Source organism: Apium graveolens, chromosome 5 (genome assembly GCF_009905375.1).
Source record: "Apium graveolens cultivar Ventura chromosome 5, ASM990537v1, whole genome shotgun sequence".
Classification (NCBI taxonomy): domain Eukaryota; kingdom Viridiplantae; phylum Streptophyta; class Magnoliopsida; order Apiales; family Apiaceae; genus Apium; species Apium graveolens.
Window position 1 is genome coordinate 76,606,458 of NC_133651.1, and position 17,313 is coordinate 76,623,770.

The window sequence follows — 17,313 nt, forward strand, 5'->3', positions numbered from 1 at the left end:
AAAGTTTGGGCCAATTCAGAAGCCAGACAAAACATTCATTCATCACTGTCAAGTTAAGAATACTTATGTGAGTGAAATGAGTATGAATTATCTGAAAAAAGGCCAAACATCTTGCATCAAATCTGTAAAAGCAGATCTGATCATGAAGCCTAAAAGGAACTACTCAAAGTTCTCAGACAAAAATCCTATGGATATTGTGTATGAGACACCTAGGCCAGATGAGAAGAAGCTGTTGGCTAGGTCAATTGTATTTTATAAAGATCCAGTAGATTCAGCACTCAAAAGAAGATTAGCCAAGATTTATAGAATTGGTAAGGAAATTTGTACGGTGGCTAGACACCCTATGTTTGTGGAAGCTAAAAAGGAAGAGAAGGAAATAATTAGGCAAGAAAAGAAGCAACCTGCTTTGGATGATAAGAAGCTTAAACAAAAGAAGAAGCAAGCTGCTATCTTAGCCAAACTTCAAGTTATGAAGACCACAACTGAGATTTCTGCACAACCATCTTTAATTACTGAACCTTAAGATCAAAAAGTGCAAGATGAACCACAACAGAAAAGAAGATTCAGATACAAGCTCCACTCCAAAAGAAAATTGGACTTTAGTGATGAGGAAATGGAAGACTATATTCCCAAAAAGCCTAAAACTTTAACTCAGACATCAAAACCCTCAGTGGTATTTGAAGAATTCAAGGTGGTGGATCCAACTAGGAACATTCACGGTGAGCCCATTATTCCTAAGGATGAGCCATAAGACTAAGATAGTTTGCCAATTCCTGAGCTAAATTTTCCTATCTTCAATAAGCCAAAGAAGACAAAGACTAGAGCAAGCAAGAAAGTGAAGCATGTGACTCTCAGATCCAAGACCTGAACCAAATCTCAATCTACAGTCAATGAGGGAGATTTGCTTTACATCTGTGACATCAAGGAGTTCTCTGACATAAACCTCTACTTAGATGAATTGGAAGAAGTAAGAGGAATTGATGTTCACACACATCTTCCTGAAAGGCTGGTGTTTAAATATAAGGGAGGAAAAGAGATAATATGGCCACTTTACATGATTCTTCTAGAAAGCCAAGCTGTTCTAATAAAGATCTACTCATCTTTCAAAAAGAACTTTGGATACAATGTGACTGCAAGGAGATTAGTTCTAAAGAAGATTGAGGATTGAGGAGTAATAAAGCCAAAGATGCACTACCAAAAACTCTGTCAATTCCTTTCACAGGAAAGAGAGTGCATTTGAGGCCCTATTGGCTGATGGAACTTAGGGATGAAAAGGGAGTAAGAAGATTCTTCAGATTGGAGGACTAGTTAAGTATATCTAGCAATGAGACTCTATTTGAAATACAAGAAATGCTAGATCTCTCGGAAGCTGATGAACTTGAGTTCCACAGAAAACTCCAAAATTAGATAGAAGAGAACAACATGAGGCTTGGGAAGAAATCCAGACAATCAAGGAATAGACTTATCTGCTCAGACTAGAGGAGCACCTTGATAATGATTGTGAGAAACTTCTTTGTACACTTTGCATTGTTCAATTTTTAGTAAATATTGTAGCACTTGTCAGTTTTATCTACTATTTCTATTCTGTATCTTTTGAATGTTATGTTATCATCAAGTTTCTCTTAATTTATGGCTACAACTCCAGTAGACATAAATTGGGGGAGATTGTTAGGAATATGTTGTGAACTTGATGATAAATTAAATAAAATTCCTTAGTAGATTTAACTTAGTGAATTTTGTAGCACTCGACGGATGATCAAATATAGTCCCGATGGATGATTCAATATAGTCCCGACAGATGATGATTTGACATCCATTGAGTGAGTAGCTTATGTAATAATAAGTATTATAGCACATTTCTACAAATAACCTTGTGTAGATTCTGTAGGACCATATGAGTCATGTTGACTACTAGTAGATATGCAGAACAGGTTGATTAATTGTAAATATGAGATGTCTTGTAATTCTGTATAAGTGAAATGGAGTCAAGTGACAAATAGCTACCTGATGGATGATCAACAAAGCTACCCGGCGGATGACAAGCATGTACCCGATGGATGATCAAATTCTAATATATGTTGACAGTGACAACACAGTCACATGCATCTAGTGTTTGCAAAAGGAATGTGGAAGCCTGTTTAGCAGGCATTTGAGAACAAAGAAGCATTACCATTTCCATGCTATTATGAAGATATTCAAAGATGCTGGAATAGAGTAGTGAAGTATCATGGAGTTAGACTAGATATGTCTTGTTTTATTATCTTGTCTTATTGTCATGTAAACTTGGTGATATATATAAACCAAGTGTAGTTAGTAGAGTAATAAGCAACTAACTACGCACTCACATTTTCAGAGAAACATTTTCAAGCGGTATTCTGTAGCATTTCTCTGTAAGTTTAGTTGTTCAACTTATAAGCAGCTGTGAGTTATTCAAGCTTCACAGGGTCTGCATTCGATATATATATATATATATATATATATATATATCTGGTGGATACTTTCAAATCCACCAGAAAGTTTTAAAAGCTTTTGTTTTTATTACTTTGTGTTTTGATTCATATAAATCATTTATTCCGCACTCTGCAAATCAACACATATATATTATCAAGTAAGAACTGTTTTAAAATCTTGAAAAAGAAGCCAGAATTACATTCAAACCCCCTTCTGTAATTCTTGTTGTATTGTTAGGGAATAACACATTCCACGAGAGCCGTTTGGATAACCCAAAGTAAAGCTTGAACCTCCCTTCGATGATTAATTGAACCCAACCAAACACCCAACACTTCACCCTCACGATCCCTGACTATGACTCCAACACCATTGACGTTCCCATTCTTTAGAGGAAGTTGAGAGGCAACAAAATGAGCATTGATCTTCATAACCAGTTCATTAGGATCTATCCATACCATGATTAAAATAATCAAGAATGAAGAGTGAGGAGATGAAGAGACAAAACAAGGCAGAGTAGAAGACAACCCAGCAACAGCAAGAAAATAAACTCTGAAATATAACCCAAGGCACCATCTCAAGAAAATACAATGAACTTATTAGAGTCCTTGGGAATCCAAACAAGACATTTGACAAGAAAAAAAGAGGGAGGTGAAGAGTCATAAAATTAAAACTCCCATTTACCTTTGTATCAAGAAAGCCACAAGACCCAAAACCAAAAGTCTAGAAGACCAAAGATCCAAATACCAGGCCCAGATCCAGATAACTTGTAACACCCCCAAATCCGGGGTCAGGATTGGGTGTCACTACACAACTTAAAATAATAAAAACCTGTATATTAAAATAAATATACAGATAACCCCTCATTATTCAGGATCGTTTACAGGTTATAGTATGAAACAAGAATCTAACCTTCTAACATTTACATTGTCTAAATACAATTTTATTACCTCATTACTACTTTCCTTGTATTGATCACTCTAACATCTCCAAATTTCTTCAGCCGGAACCTCACCACTTTTGTTGTTTATTAAAAACTATTCACTTTATCCTCGTTTGATACTGAAAGAAATAAGAGTTCACAAAGCAAGAGTCAGCCAAAAATGCCCAGCAAGTATCATAAATGGTTTCCAGGTATCATATCAGAAAAACTCCTGGAAACGATTCTTGAATGATTTTAAAAAAGTCCTTACATATTTAAATAGTTGAGCGAACAAAACATCGACCCTCATTGGTCTTTAATCATAAATCACATTTTTCTGTAAAAGAACAGTGATCGTTTCAATATTTCATCTTTTTGAATCAAATCTTTGTTTGATTTGTAATTATGAATTATTTCGGAAGGAATGACGTTAATGGCGATCAACAATAGATTAGACTGGACATTAGAAACCAATATATGCACTATAACCTGCTGATCAGTCAGGATACAGTGCGAATCTATACCCAACTGCATAGACCCACCAACATATAGGTACCCAGGGACTATGGCCGAAGGGTCCGGTCCATCCCTGACCCATAGGATCTAGCTCATCATTGGTCCTCATAATAACCGTCCAGCCCGTAGAGTATTTTGATATCAAATCATTTTGATTTCAAAACATCCCAAATCAGGGTTCGCAAATAACCCGAACGAATGGGTATTTGCTCAAGAGAGCAATCGAATTATAGGAACAATAATAAAAAGAACTGGCATAATAAGAGTAATTGCAGCGAAATATAAACAGTTAACTATTCTGAACTTAGAATAAGAGCGAATAAATATTTGCAGTATTTTAAAAGAAAGTTCAGGAATACTTGCCTCAATTGATAAGCTAATGATCTTTAACTAGCTTCCATATCACTCAGTCCTGTTGCAATTGTATTTCTCTTGACAGGCTACTTGACCTTTCTTATCATTTACTCCCTTAGGTTTATCTATATTCTGAATCCATTCGTTTCATTACTACACGCTATCAGGCTTTACTTCTACAATTTCTGTCTGGATTTGAATGCCTCGAACTATATGCATCTATCATAAATAATACTATTCAATGAACTGACAATATATATAATTGTCTAGTCTATACGTTTACTCTTATTATCTACCCACCCGATAATAACAGATAAAGATCACAGCTCAATCAGATAATGTTTAAAAGACACGTTGACTCATTATCCACATAACACGTACACATAGGGCATGTAATCATATAACACATAATCACATAATTCATGTAGCACAAAAGTTGAATCGACAAAAGATAGGTCTTAATACTTTTAGAATTGAAATCGGGTTAAAAAGAATATTTTATCGAACAATTATTGACTCAGAATGATCCATAAAACAAACGTCCTTTAGATACAAAGGAATTTAGGTCTCGAAAATATTTTTAATAGAAGCAATATATTTTTCTGAGTCTAGAGGCGTTCGTTTCGTATTAAACGGACGAACGGTTGATTTCTTATGAATTTTTGAACATTTCTCGAAATTAAAACGGTCTCCGAATCATTTAATAACTAAATAATAGGTTTCGAATACCCAAATACGACCTTAAAATAATTTTATAATAATTATCGAGCCTTGAAAATAATTTTAAATAATATTTTAACGCGCGAAACTATTTTCTGGAATTTGTAAATCAAAAATAAATAATTAAATATAATTAAAATTAATTAATAACTAATTAAATTAATTAATCAATTAATATTTAAATTAATTGATGAATCAATTAATTATCAAATAAAATTAATTAATTAAATAATTTTGATTTATTTTAGAATTACAAATAATTATAAACAATTTTTTTTGAAACTAAAATAATGAATTTTGAATTATTAAAAAAAATAATTCAGTAGAAACATTTTGCTTAAACAGAATCTGGGGATTTTTGGATCAAACCCGGGTTAAAACCGGGTTTGTTTGCGGGTCGCAGTAAAAGAAACCGGGTCGTCAAGATCCCCAGGAACTGCCGGAAAATTGGCAGATTCCGGTGGTCTCGTCGAACTCCGGGGAACCCCGTTGGGATCCAAAACAACTCGACTTCAGCCATTTTCTGATCCAAACTCACTCAACAACGTTCCAGAAACTCAAATTAAGCAACCATTACTACAAACATCCTGAATTCGTCGATTCCGACGATTTTCAATCCTTCGCAGGTGAACCCTTCAATTTTCCGGCGACGTATGAGTTGATACCCGAACTTGATAATTACAATTGCAAAATGATCCTCTTGATCATTCAAAACCATTCACATTAATATTACTAACACCCAATCATCCCAACCTCCGAAATAATTTAACCAAAAATAAAGTAAAAACATTTAATTCGACCCACTAATCTAGCAATAAAATGAATCAATTGTATACATACATCGATTATAAATAATCAAATAAAGCTATGTACATCAATAAAATGAACCAAAAATTCATATATTAAAAATACCCAATTTCGTACATGAACCCTAAAATCGAATTTTGAAAATTACCAATCGTTTAAAAGATTTGATGGTTGAAATAGGTAAAACAGATCAAGGGCTTCACAACAGTTACAAATACTTGTGATTTGGAGTTCAATATCACCTTCAAATTTGACTTTGATTTTCAGAATTCTTCAAGAACACCAAGAACAGCTTCTTAGAGGATTTTCAGAAAATCAAACCTCAATTTCTATGCATTATTGAACTCCAAATTTGAAGTATAATATACGAAAATGACCAGAAAAAGATTATCTACACGATGGAATCATCAAATCATATCAACAACATCAAGAACACAAATTCATATATTAATCCTTAATTAATTCAAATTAAAATAAATAAATAATAAAATCACCTTGATTTCTGCACTAAAATGGTTGATTGATTCAGAAAGTACTTTTCGAGAGCTTCATTTTGATATATCGCACACTTGTATCGGAGTTCGGTAACGCCTTCGTTCGTGCATTTGATTCTCAAGAACGTATCGTTTTTAGGGGTTTTCTCTGTAATTACTATATTTTTACTGGTTGTAAATGAATAAACGAATAAAATGAAATAAGAAATATGCTATTTATATTTACGGAATATTGGTTCATTCTGGATCGTTTTGGATCGTTAAATTAGTTACTTAGCCGCTAAGTAACTGCAGTAATGATCCAATTTGATATCAGTTTTGGATAATTATCCCAACCGGGCTTTTTATAAAACACTCTATACGAAAATAATATAATAATATCCTGTCTTTCGAGAATACGGGTTTCGTTGATTTACCCAAATGATTATTGTATCGAAAATCTTGCGCCAGGCCGCGCACGGGTCAAACCGTAATCCGGATCGAAAAAGTCAAAACACGGAAAATATCCGGAATTACCAGATTAGGTTAGGAAGGAGTTTTCGAAAGAGTTTCGGGTTGTAAAAACATAAAAACGGTTGAAGTCGGACGATTCCCTGCTTTATAAAATAATTTTGTAATTATTCAAAAAATAATTAATAAATTCATAAATCATTATAAAATCACATAACACTTCAAAAATAACCAGAAAAATACCTTAATTATCTATATTTTATTCTAGACATATTAAAATTAATATACCCACATTTTATTATATACAAACATCCAAATATTATTATCAATCATCAAATAATTTACCAAAAATTCATATAATATTCACATAATAATCATTTATTGATATAAATAATTACACGATACTTCCCGGATGTTACATCCTTCCCCCCTTAAAAGGATTCTGTCCTCAGAATCATACTAAGGAATCATACTGATACTTTTCAAGTATATCACTTTTATTTTCTCAGGAATCTCAACCTTATAATTTTTTTTATATAACTTTAACGTATAATGTTACTCTTTCCTTAATAGTCTGTCGCTAACATCATATTCTTTTTGTTTCTTATATAACTCAATTCAAATCTCCATCTTCTATATATAATGGAGCTAAATTACTCTTTTTGGGTATATACATATAAACACCCTATGAATCCGCTATACGGGTAGCGGTGAAGCCAACTCACTTCTATTTACCCTGTATATTTTGCTATCTAGGAGAGACCAGCACAACACATCTTAATTCTCTTTTTCTTTCTAATTCTAGTAACTCGTGCTTATGAGCATTTCCAACTGTTACTCAGTGTTGAATTTCATCCCCATATGTTTCTTCGTTCAATTAACCTAATTTGTAATCGCTTCCCATCGCATTCGAGGCTATTTAATTGTTGTCATAATCTTCTTCTTCATCTGTAAATGATGTACTGAAACCATGGCGTATTTGATTTCTGACGTTAACTATGATATTTTCAAGTACCTTCCTTATAATTTCTCAGGTCTCATCACTTTAATCACAACTCCACGATCTCTTACGGACATTAAATCTATCAATTACTCACGTAACCTGAATCAATCTTCATTTTATACATAGGGGTTAAATTACCCTTCTTAGTCAGATACATTTGAACATCTTATCAACTCATCATGCCTGTAACAATAAGGCCAACTCATTCGTAATCGTTCTATTTATTTCATTATCTCAGTAGACTAACTTAATTTATACTAACGGGCTTCTCTTTCTAATTCTAATAATTTGTTTTTATAAACCTCCCATTTTCCCTGACTGCTCTACTTTACTTCTCTCGCCCCTTTTTTCGGTTAGTCTGGCCTATGATCGTTTTCAATCGTATTCGAGAACTTTTAGCTGGTCTCTTGTATTTTCCATCCGTCTGCGCCCGATATACTGAGCTCATGGCGTCTGGTGCTTCGAAATGTTCTAAATCTATTCAAAACTAAAAATTAAAAGAAAATCTCGACAATTGCACTTAACTCACCACTTTGTAATACACTTCAATTTCTTTTCAATCACTATCAAGTATATTCATCGAGCGAGAATCTTTTACTATCTGAAAGGAAATATTAGTTTGGAACGGAATGAATCATAACTTTATTCAAACCCGAACTATTGGTACTAATACTTATTTTGTTATCATATCAAATTAGATATCAATATGACTTTGATGCTCACAACATTCCATATTGAATTCAACATCAATCATCTATATTAATACCACCTTTGATATCTAACAACAAAGTAAGTATCAGTATAATCCAGAAGTCGGATTAAAACCTGTTCTCAATTCCTAACTTTTCCAATTCCTTTGTCCACTCCTCAGCAATCTTAATGATACTCACTCTTTCTTTTCTATTCAAGACATCTGTATCTGAATGGATATTGCTTGGTTGGTAATTGACCATACTTCCGTAGCTCATAAGTAATTATAACCAGAGTTCATACCTTTGTAGCTTAGAATGCAATTGCAAATCTTTTACCCTTCGCATGCATATCTCCAGGTGTTCAACTTGGTCTTCCTTATTTCTTGAATGGGCGAGGATGTTATTAATAAATACAATTACACTATCCAATTATTCCTTATACACTATGTTTATTTTATCTTCAGACTTACAATTTCTGATAACCGATGCATGACTTCATACCTCCCTTCTCTTTTCTCCATGATCACTTTTGTGTATAGAGTGAAGTACTCTTTATTTCATTATTCTTTCATTCCATATTTCTGAAGTTTTCCTTTACTCACTATCTCATCCTTATTGGGTTATACGATACAGGGCTTTTGACACCAGCTCCACTTCGTACAGTAACTGATAAGAAATTCTTACCTCATTTCTCGAGATAACCTTGGTAAATCAATCGTTAGAATCTTCGGGGCTTTGCTTTATTTCTAAAGAATTCCGATATGAGATTCATTGTAATGTTCTTTTTTAATAGTTCGCCACTAATACCTTGGTCTAATCTCCCCTTTTTACACGCATTCTTTAAACGAAATTTATATCTTCAATTATCGGTGTTTCACTTCATTCTCCTATCAATTCTGACACAGCTGACGTTCACAACTTGCTTATATTCTGGACTATTTTATAAAATTTCTTTATCATCCCTTTATGATTCCACTTCTTTTCTTATTTAGTTCTTCATTCTCATTACTCATTAACTCTTTCTAATATAAGGAATGCCTTTTTCTTGGTAATATTAATATGTGCACTATTAGCTAAGCCATTTTTGATGTTAACAAAAGGCTTTTATTTATAATATTTAAGTTTTATTGACAAAATTATCAAATTCATCTATAGTTACTTTCTTAGCCTCACTTAAATCATCATTGATCGCATATTTGGCTTTTTCCAATTGATCAACATTTCTTCTTCCCAAGTTCACATGTGTACTTCATTAGTCTTCGTCTTACATCTAACACTTGGATTTACGAGCTTTCGAAAAATTTTATTCAATCGCCATTTGATATAGGAATACTTTCAAGTCCTTCCTGGAATGCTATTACAGATGATAGAATCTCTTTGCTTTATCTTGAACCTTCAGTTCTTGGCAATTTTCCTCTTACTAGCATGTACCAATTACTTTCTGTTCCTCTTGTTTGTCGAAAAAAAACGTATTCATCTAGATAAAGTCTCGCACATGTCTGTGGTAACATCATGCTAATTCTACTAAACTTTCGATTCCTGCTAATGCCATCACTTCCTTCAACTTGCTAACCGCTTTGATTTTGGATCTGAAAATCATGTTAGAGCTTGACTCAATCTAATTGGAATCGATCTCCATTTAGCTAACCATTAGTTGGTAAAGTTGATCAATTAACTCTTTTAACTGATCACTTAAACCAAGTGAAGACTAGCTAACTAGAATCAAAGACCAATTACATAAAGTCAATTCAATCATAACATTCTTTCTCAAGAACCGAAATCACAACCATTTGGAGTACAACTAGGAGTGAGAATATGCTTCTTTATCCTTACATGCGGGGTACTTTCTGAAAATTTGGGCAGCACTTCCCCTATATCATTACCTACTAGTCGGACTCAAGCCGACACCATCAATCAACCAAATCATCCACAATCATATCCATCCACTTCCATCAACTAAATTCATCCATTCCCCATAATTCAAACTATATCATTCTGACCAGCATTTGTATGATTAACTAGCATAATATATTTCTTTTTGAAATGGGACTAAGGTCTTAAACCCACAATTAATATAACCATACTTTTCTCAGTTCTTTCTAGTGAACTTTAAAACTTATCTTGTTGTTTCTAAAAATTTTATTTTGCAAGTCTTTTAATTTATCTCTTACCATTACCAATTGGATATAGTTACTTTTGAAATTATGCCGCAGCCTTCAACGAACTACACCTATCCTCCTTCTTGGACGATACACACTCAATTTCATTAGTGAGTCTGTTGATCTTTTAATAAGCACACAGGGTCCTAGTTATTATCATCACCGTCGTGTGAAGATTCCATCATCAATTTGTTATTTCTTAAAAGGTCTCGCGGTCAAATCACCATTACTTTACCTCCACTTATGTTCCCGTATCGAGCTTTCGTCACCGACCCGATTATGGGTATTAAATTCATCATAACTTGTTTTCTCAAGGTAAAGAACTTCACAACTTCTTGAAGAACATGTTCAAAATTTGTTTGTAGTTAAGATTTCTTTGATCTTGAATCTTCACGAAAAATATCTTTCCACGATGAGGGATGCTTTACATATTAATTTCCTATCTAAGTGACTGTTCAAAATTCCCTTGATCTCCGATTATTGTCCCGACACTCGTTCGCTTTGCATACAGCCTTACTTTCTTAGTTTATAACTAATTTATTTGTTATGGTTCACTAATCATTCATTCCACGTCAAAATCCTCTGATTTGAAGCGCGTCATGTTAACGCAATCTATCATACTGATTAAATCCTCGTAACACAAATAACTGTCTGGCTTGATGTCGTCGCCACGTCCCTGTTATCGATGAATTCCTTCTTCCTTACCCGCAGATGTCCACCATTTATCGCTTTACAGTCGTATCTACGTTTGTTGTATAATTCCACGTGCCACACTATTTCATTTCTTTTGAAACCGTCAGAGAACAGACTCTATGCAAGAGGAGAGTTTGCGAATATGACTTTGATTGGAAACTGAATAAGGAATAACAATGCCACAAACGATTGGGAGGATTTGTAATTCAGTAAATTGAAGGAAGAAGAATGAGTGAAGATTTAGATGTGAATGAGACAACCATATTCGTACTCAAGATGGCCAGTCTTTCATAGTATATGGCATACAGCACATGATTAGGTGGCATCCCACCCGACTCTTCATCATTTCGACAAAACGTCATACCACAACACTATTTGTCTCAATCAGGAATCAAGAATTTGAGAAGAGAAACAATTCAGTAGGAATACAATAAATTTTCTTTCGTCTTCACCTCATATGATTTATCCATAGAAGAAACTTATACGTATTCAAGAATCAAGAAGAACATATTCTATCGTATTAAGAAGAGGAATTTCGATGTTGATCACCTTCCACGCTTCACCTAATTATGCCTTCAGAAACCAGTCGAATGAGAGATGCACAATTTAGGTTACATTATAACTTCGAAATGTCATCTGGAAATGCCTCCACATTAAATGCTTTAATGATTTGATCGTAATTGCGTTCCTACAAAATTTATAATTTTTACTTCTGATTTCCTTTATGCCACATAGGGTAACAGTCAATCCCGCGACGTCTCAACTCCGTCGATAGGAATACTATTATTCTCCAATTATCTAGAAGATTCTTCCATTTCCTTCAGTCATCCGCTGTTCGTTCAAATTACGAATCTCGTTAAATTTTAATAATTTCATGAATTGGGTAAATAATATTTTAACATGTTCATTCAATTGTTGGTATTATTTAAACAAAGATTACTCTCGTCTTTCACGAAAATTTTAAACTTTCTCCCTGCTGGGGGGGGGGTCCACTTAGTCCTTCAAACTGACAACACTGAGTCTATATCCATTCTTCTTTTTAGGTCATTTTTCGTGTTAGGTCACACACACTGTAGAAGGGGGTTGAATACAGTGTTTATCACAATCAAATCGAATTAAAAGAACACAAGTAACATAAAACAAACTTTATTAAACTCTGTTACAATATGGAACTGTCCTCTCTCAGTGATGAACAAATTATCACGAGAGCTGCTAGGGTTACAATGAATATTATTCTCGATAATGATAACACATATAGTGTAAACCCTATGTCTGTGTTTATATACTACACAGTTACAAGATAATCACTTATTGATATGGAATATAATTCTGCTTCCTAAAATATATCAACTAGTTATCTTTTCTTCCAAGTATTCTATTCTTCATAAAATTCCTTCTTAATGCATATCTTTTCTTGTGTTTGTCTTAATCTTCTTTCCTTTCAATCAGCATCCTTCCTTATCTGAAAGTTTCCCTAAGTCCTTATATTATCTCCTGATAAACTTAAGTTCTGACAAATTAAATGACTTCAGTATAAGTGCTGATTTCCAGTTAAGTACTGATTTGTCCTGTTTAAGTAAGATCTGAAAACTAAACATAAATCATATTAGACATGACATTATCAAATATATCTAACAATCTCCCCCAACTTGTACATTAGCATAATATACAAGTTTAACAGATATTTGATGATGTCAAAAACATTAAGTACAAATGCATGATAATTTGACTAGATAACTACAACTTACAGTCCTTGTAGCTTTACCATCTTTAACTTCTGATAACAGCTTCAATCTGTATACACATCAGAATTTAAGCAGTTGTAGATCTTGACTTGGCTTCAATTACTGATCTCTTTGATGTCAGGAGTTGTTCTAAGATAGTTCTTTAACAAACATCTCTCAACATATTTAAGTTCATCAATCATCCTCTTTTTAGCATTCTTCAATTCAACTGTATCTTCACCAATTTGAAAGATAGCAGCCCTGAGATCATTTATTTTAGCTTTTCTTATGTCTTGATCTAGTCTGATCAAATATGCCTTGTCAGACTCAAGATTGAATTCAACAGCCTTATAACCCAGAAAGGTTGTTATAATCTTAGCAGAGTTAGGCTTCATCTCGTCAATATCACCCTTTTGATCTCTGTACTTGGGACAGTATGTGATGTCAGACTTTACAGAATAAAGCTTCTTCTATCTCTGAATTTGAGTCTTCAAATAATTTGCAGAACTTTTTGTTAATCTGTTCTTCACTTGAAGTAGGAATAGAACATGTTCTAGTTCCTCAAAATACTTCAGTGGCATAGCATTCTCCCTAATATGGTATACCCTTAAATCTGTCATGAAATATAACAAGATGTGTTCTTTCAAGAAGGCATGGTAAACCATTTGTATAGATCCAAGTCGATTCAATCTTTCAGGAGTTGCTCCAACACCTGGTTCACTTAAGGAAGTTGGATCATTGGTTGTGTTCTGTACTCTTCTTTCATCAGCACTACCCAATCCAGATTTATCTCTTGCTTCCTTTCTTGTAACAACCCTTGCTTCAAAACCACTTGCTGCAGCTTTCAAAGGTTGAGTCTATATAGCTTTGGTGAATCCTGGTAGGAGTAACTTTGAGGATTTAACATGAGCAATGTCAGAGGTTTCCTTTAACTTATCTTCTGATATCAAGCCAACTTGAGCTATGTCAGAGGTTGCTTGCTTCAGTGTCATATCGAAACTTACCATATCTTGACTCTGAACAACTTGAGCCATATCTGATGTTGTTTGAGAAATCTTCTTTGAAATCAGAGTAAGATTAGCATCTTCAACAGATATTTCTTTATCCATAGCAGGCACATAAACCTTTATAGGTTCTCCAACTTTTTCTTTGCCCTTGGACCTTGGATCTATCTCCATTTGTGATTTGGCCTTAGTTGCCTCAGGATTTATCCTTTCTTTTATCACAATGCCTTTAGCCTTAGGAATGTTCTTTTCAACAACAGAAGCTTCAGATTTGGAGTTGACTTTTTCTAACTTAAGTCTAGCTTCTTCTTCCTTTAGACTCTCAAAGTTCATTCCTGGATTTTCTTTCAGAAATAACTATCTTGAAATCTCCTCATCAAGTTCCAGAAGTTCATTAGAACTTATCCTTTTACCAGTATAAGAACTTATTCTTCTCCCAGTATCAGAACTTGTTCTTTGGCTTGTAGTTCCAGCTTTACTTGATGAAAAACCTTTACCTTGACCATGACTTCCACCCATTCCAGAGTTTCCCTGGTCATCTTTTCCATCATCCTTTCCCATCAGTGTCTTGATAGGTTTGCATTTGGACTTAATTACTTTCTCCCCCTTTTTGGCATCAGCAGGTAAAAAAAGAGAGAAAAGAAATTTTACTGAGGATTGGATCTCATTGAGTTGAGATTGGTGAGAAGCTTGATTCTTCAAAATTTCATCAATCTGAGACTGTTGCTTCTCTTGGGTTTTCTCAATGTTGGCAATTCTGTCAAAGGTAGGTTGGAAAAACCTTTTCTTTTCAAGTTTCAGATTCATATCTTGCTGGATCAAGTTTTCTTGAATTTTATTCACCTTGTCATGAGTTATTGAGTGTTGACCTTGAAGGTGCCTTGTACTCAATGCAGTAACTCTCAGTTGTGCCTTGAAAACATCATTTATCAGCATTTCATCAGCTTTTGCAAGATGCTCAGCAAGAATCTTTTCAGAAGGAACAAAACTAACTGTGTTTCACTCCTTAGTCCACTCCTGTCCTCTAGGAGTTTCACTACAAGGTACTGGTGCTTCCCCTGTAACAAACTTCTTGACTATCTCAGCTTCATGAACAGTTTGTTGAGGTGCATGTCCTGATGGACCAGCTGCATCAGCATCTACATTTGTAGCAGCAGCTTCACCAGTAACTTCATCATTAGCAGCATCAGAACTTATAGAATCAGCATCATCAGCATCCTCTGATAAAAGAATAGTATAAGAGGCTATGGAGGCTTCAACATCATCCTCTAAGTGATGATCTCCAACTAAGTTCTGATCAACAACCATATTCTGATGCTCACCTATCATCTGATCTTCAGTATCTAGATGCAGGGAGGGTGTTGTAGGCAATTCTGGATTGAAATCAGCATCAAGAAGTGGTGTTGTCGGTGGAGTGATTTGAGTAGGTGGAGCTTCTAAGTACAAAACCTGAGGCACTTCCAAGTTATGGATGTCAATTTCATCACTTGGCCCCTGGTTATCAGCATGTACTGGAGATACTGGAGGTGTGGGAATATGAGTTATTTCTGGCTCATGAAGTGGAGAGTGATGAGTTGCATGAAGATCTGGATCAGCACTTGGAGAATTGTTAGCTTCAACAGGGTCTTGTGAGATCAGAGATTCCTGATCCCCTTCCTTAGCTACTGCTTCCAGTCCTTTACCAGCATCTGCAGGCCTTTTAGCTAATGTTTTAATTCTTTTAGCTTTTGAGGAGACTATAGGAGCTGCAACATCAGAATTTAGCTTTCTAAGCCATTTTAGGGACCTAGAACTCCCAATTCCTGTATCCTTCTGAGAAGAGACCTTCTCAGCTTCTACAACAACAGGTTCTGATATTAGAACCTGTTCCTCACTTTCTGACTCATCCCTCAGAACAATCCTCCTTCTCTTCTATTGTGTCTGAGGTACAGTCTTTATCCTCTTAGGTTTGCAAGATGAAGGCCTCACAGGATGTGCTGATGGTGAAGGTTGAGATGTCTGTGATGGTTTAAAATATGTCCTGATGGAGGGTTGAGTAGGTTGAGGTTGGGATGTTTGAGGTGAAGGTGTGGTATGTTCTGATGGTTGGTGAGGTGGCTGGGATGTGCTGGTGGGTTGAACATTAGGGTAAACAGATGTGTAGGTTTGAGGATCAGCATTTACAAGAATCTGATTTACAGACTGAGGTATCTGTAAGGGTCTCACTTTCTTCTTAATGTCAGCATTTAACAAATCATTAAAAGCCCTTTTTGCAAGCTTAAAAGGTGGAATTGAATCAGTGGTAGGTTGGGGTTCATCAGCACAACAGAAATTATATATAAGCTGACAGAATCTAGTAAAGTATACGACATTCCTATCCTCTGTCATCCTATCCCCTATGAATCCTAGCACAACACTTGCAAAATCAAAGTGAGTTTGATAATAAGAGCATACCCTAATTGCTGACTCATAATTGGAATGGCATCAAAGTTAGAGCACTTATTGGCGAATGCCTTAGTGATACAATCGAATAAAAAGCTCCATTCCTTTCTGATATTTGCCCTTTTCAACTGTCCAAGCTTGCCCAAACTTTTCTCATAGCCCAAACTGGCCATGAGCTGCTGTAGAACAGGGTCCTCCACTGTTGAAAAAGTACAGCCTTCTGGTAAGTGGAGAGCTTTACGAACTGCTCCAGGAGTAACCACATGCTCAACATCATTGACTTCAAAAACGATGCTTGGAGTACCAGTAGCACCACTATTATCAAAATGCCCAGTCCGCCAGAACGTTAGAACTTGTTGGCTTGAAATAGTTTGAGGTTGGGTCAAAGCATACCCAATCTCACTATTTGCTAAAAACTCTTGCACAAAGTGCAAATCTGATGGAGCTTCAGCCTTGTTCAAGATTGCAGCATAGTTGTTTGGTACAAACTTGGCTCCATCAATAATTAAATCCTTGGGTGCCATGAGAAATAAGTGAGAAATAAAATTGCCTGTAAGGTGTTTGATAAAATGTCTATAAAGAAACCCTCAGAAAAAGTGAGAGAGAATAAGAAAAGAGAGAGAGTAGAATAAAACTGAAATAAAAGATTTAAAAGTCTTTTATCTCTTTTACTTAGACACCCCACGTGATAGCAGTTAAAAAGTAGTGAATCAGACCTTTACACCTGTCAAGCATGCAGCAGTTAAGGCAAAAATTAATGGGCACGGTAAATAAGCAATTATTACTTATCACATGTAGTTTTTCAAGGAGAAAAACCGTCCCACTAACCAAGTAATCCCATTAAATAAATGATTATTACTGCTTTATCTCTCATAAACCAACATTCAAACAAATATGGCCGTTGAG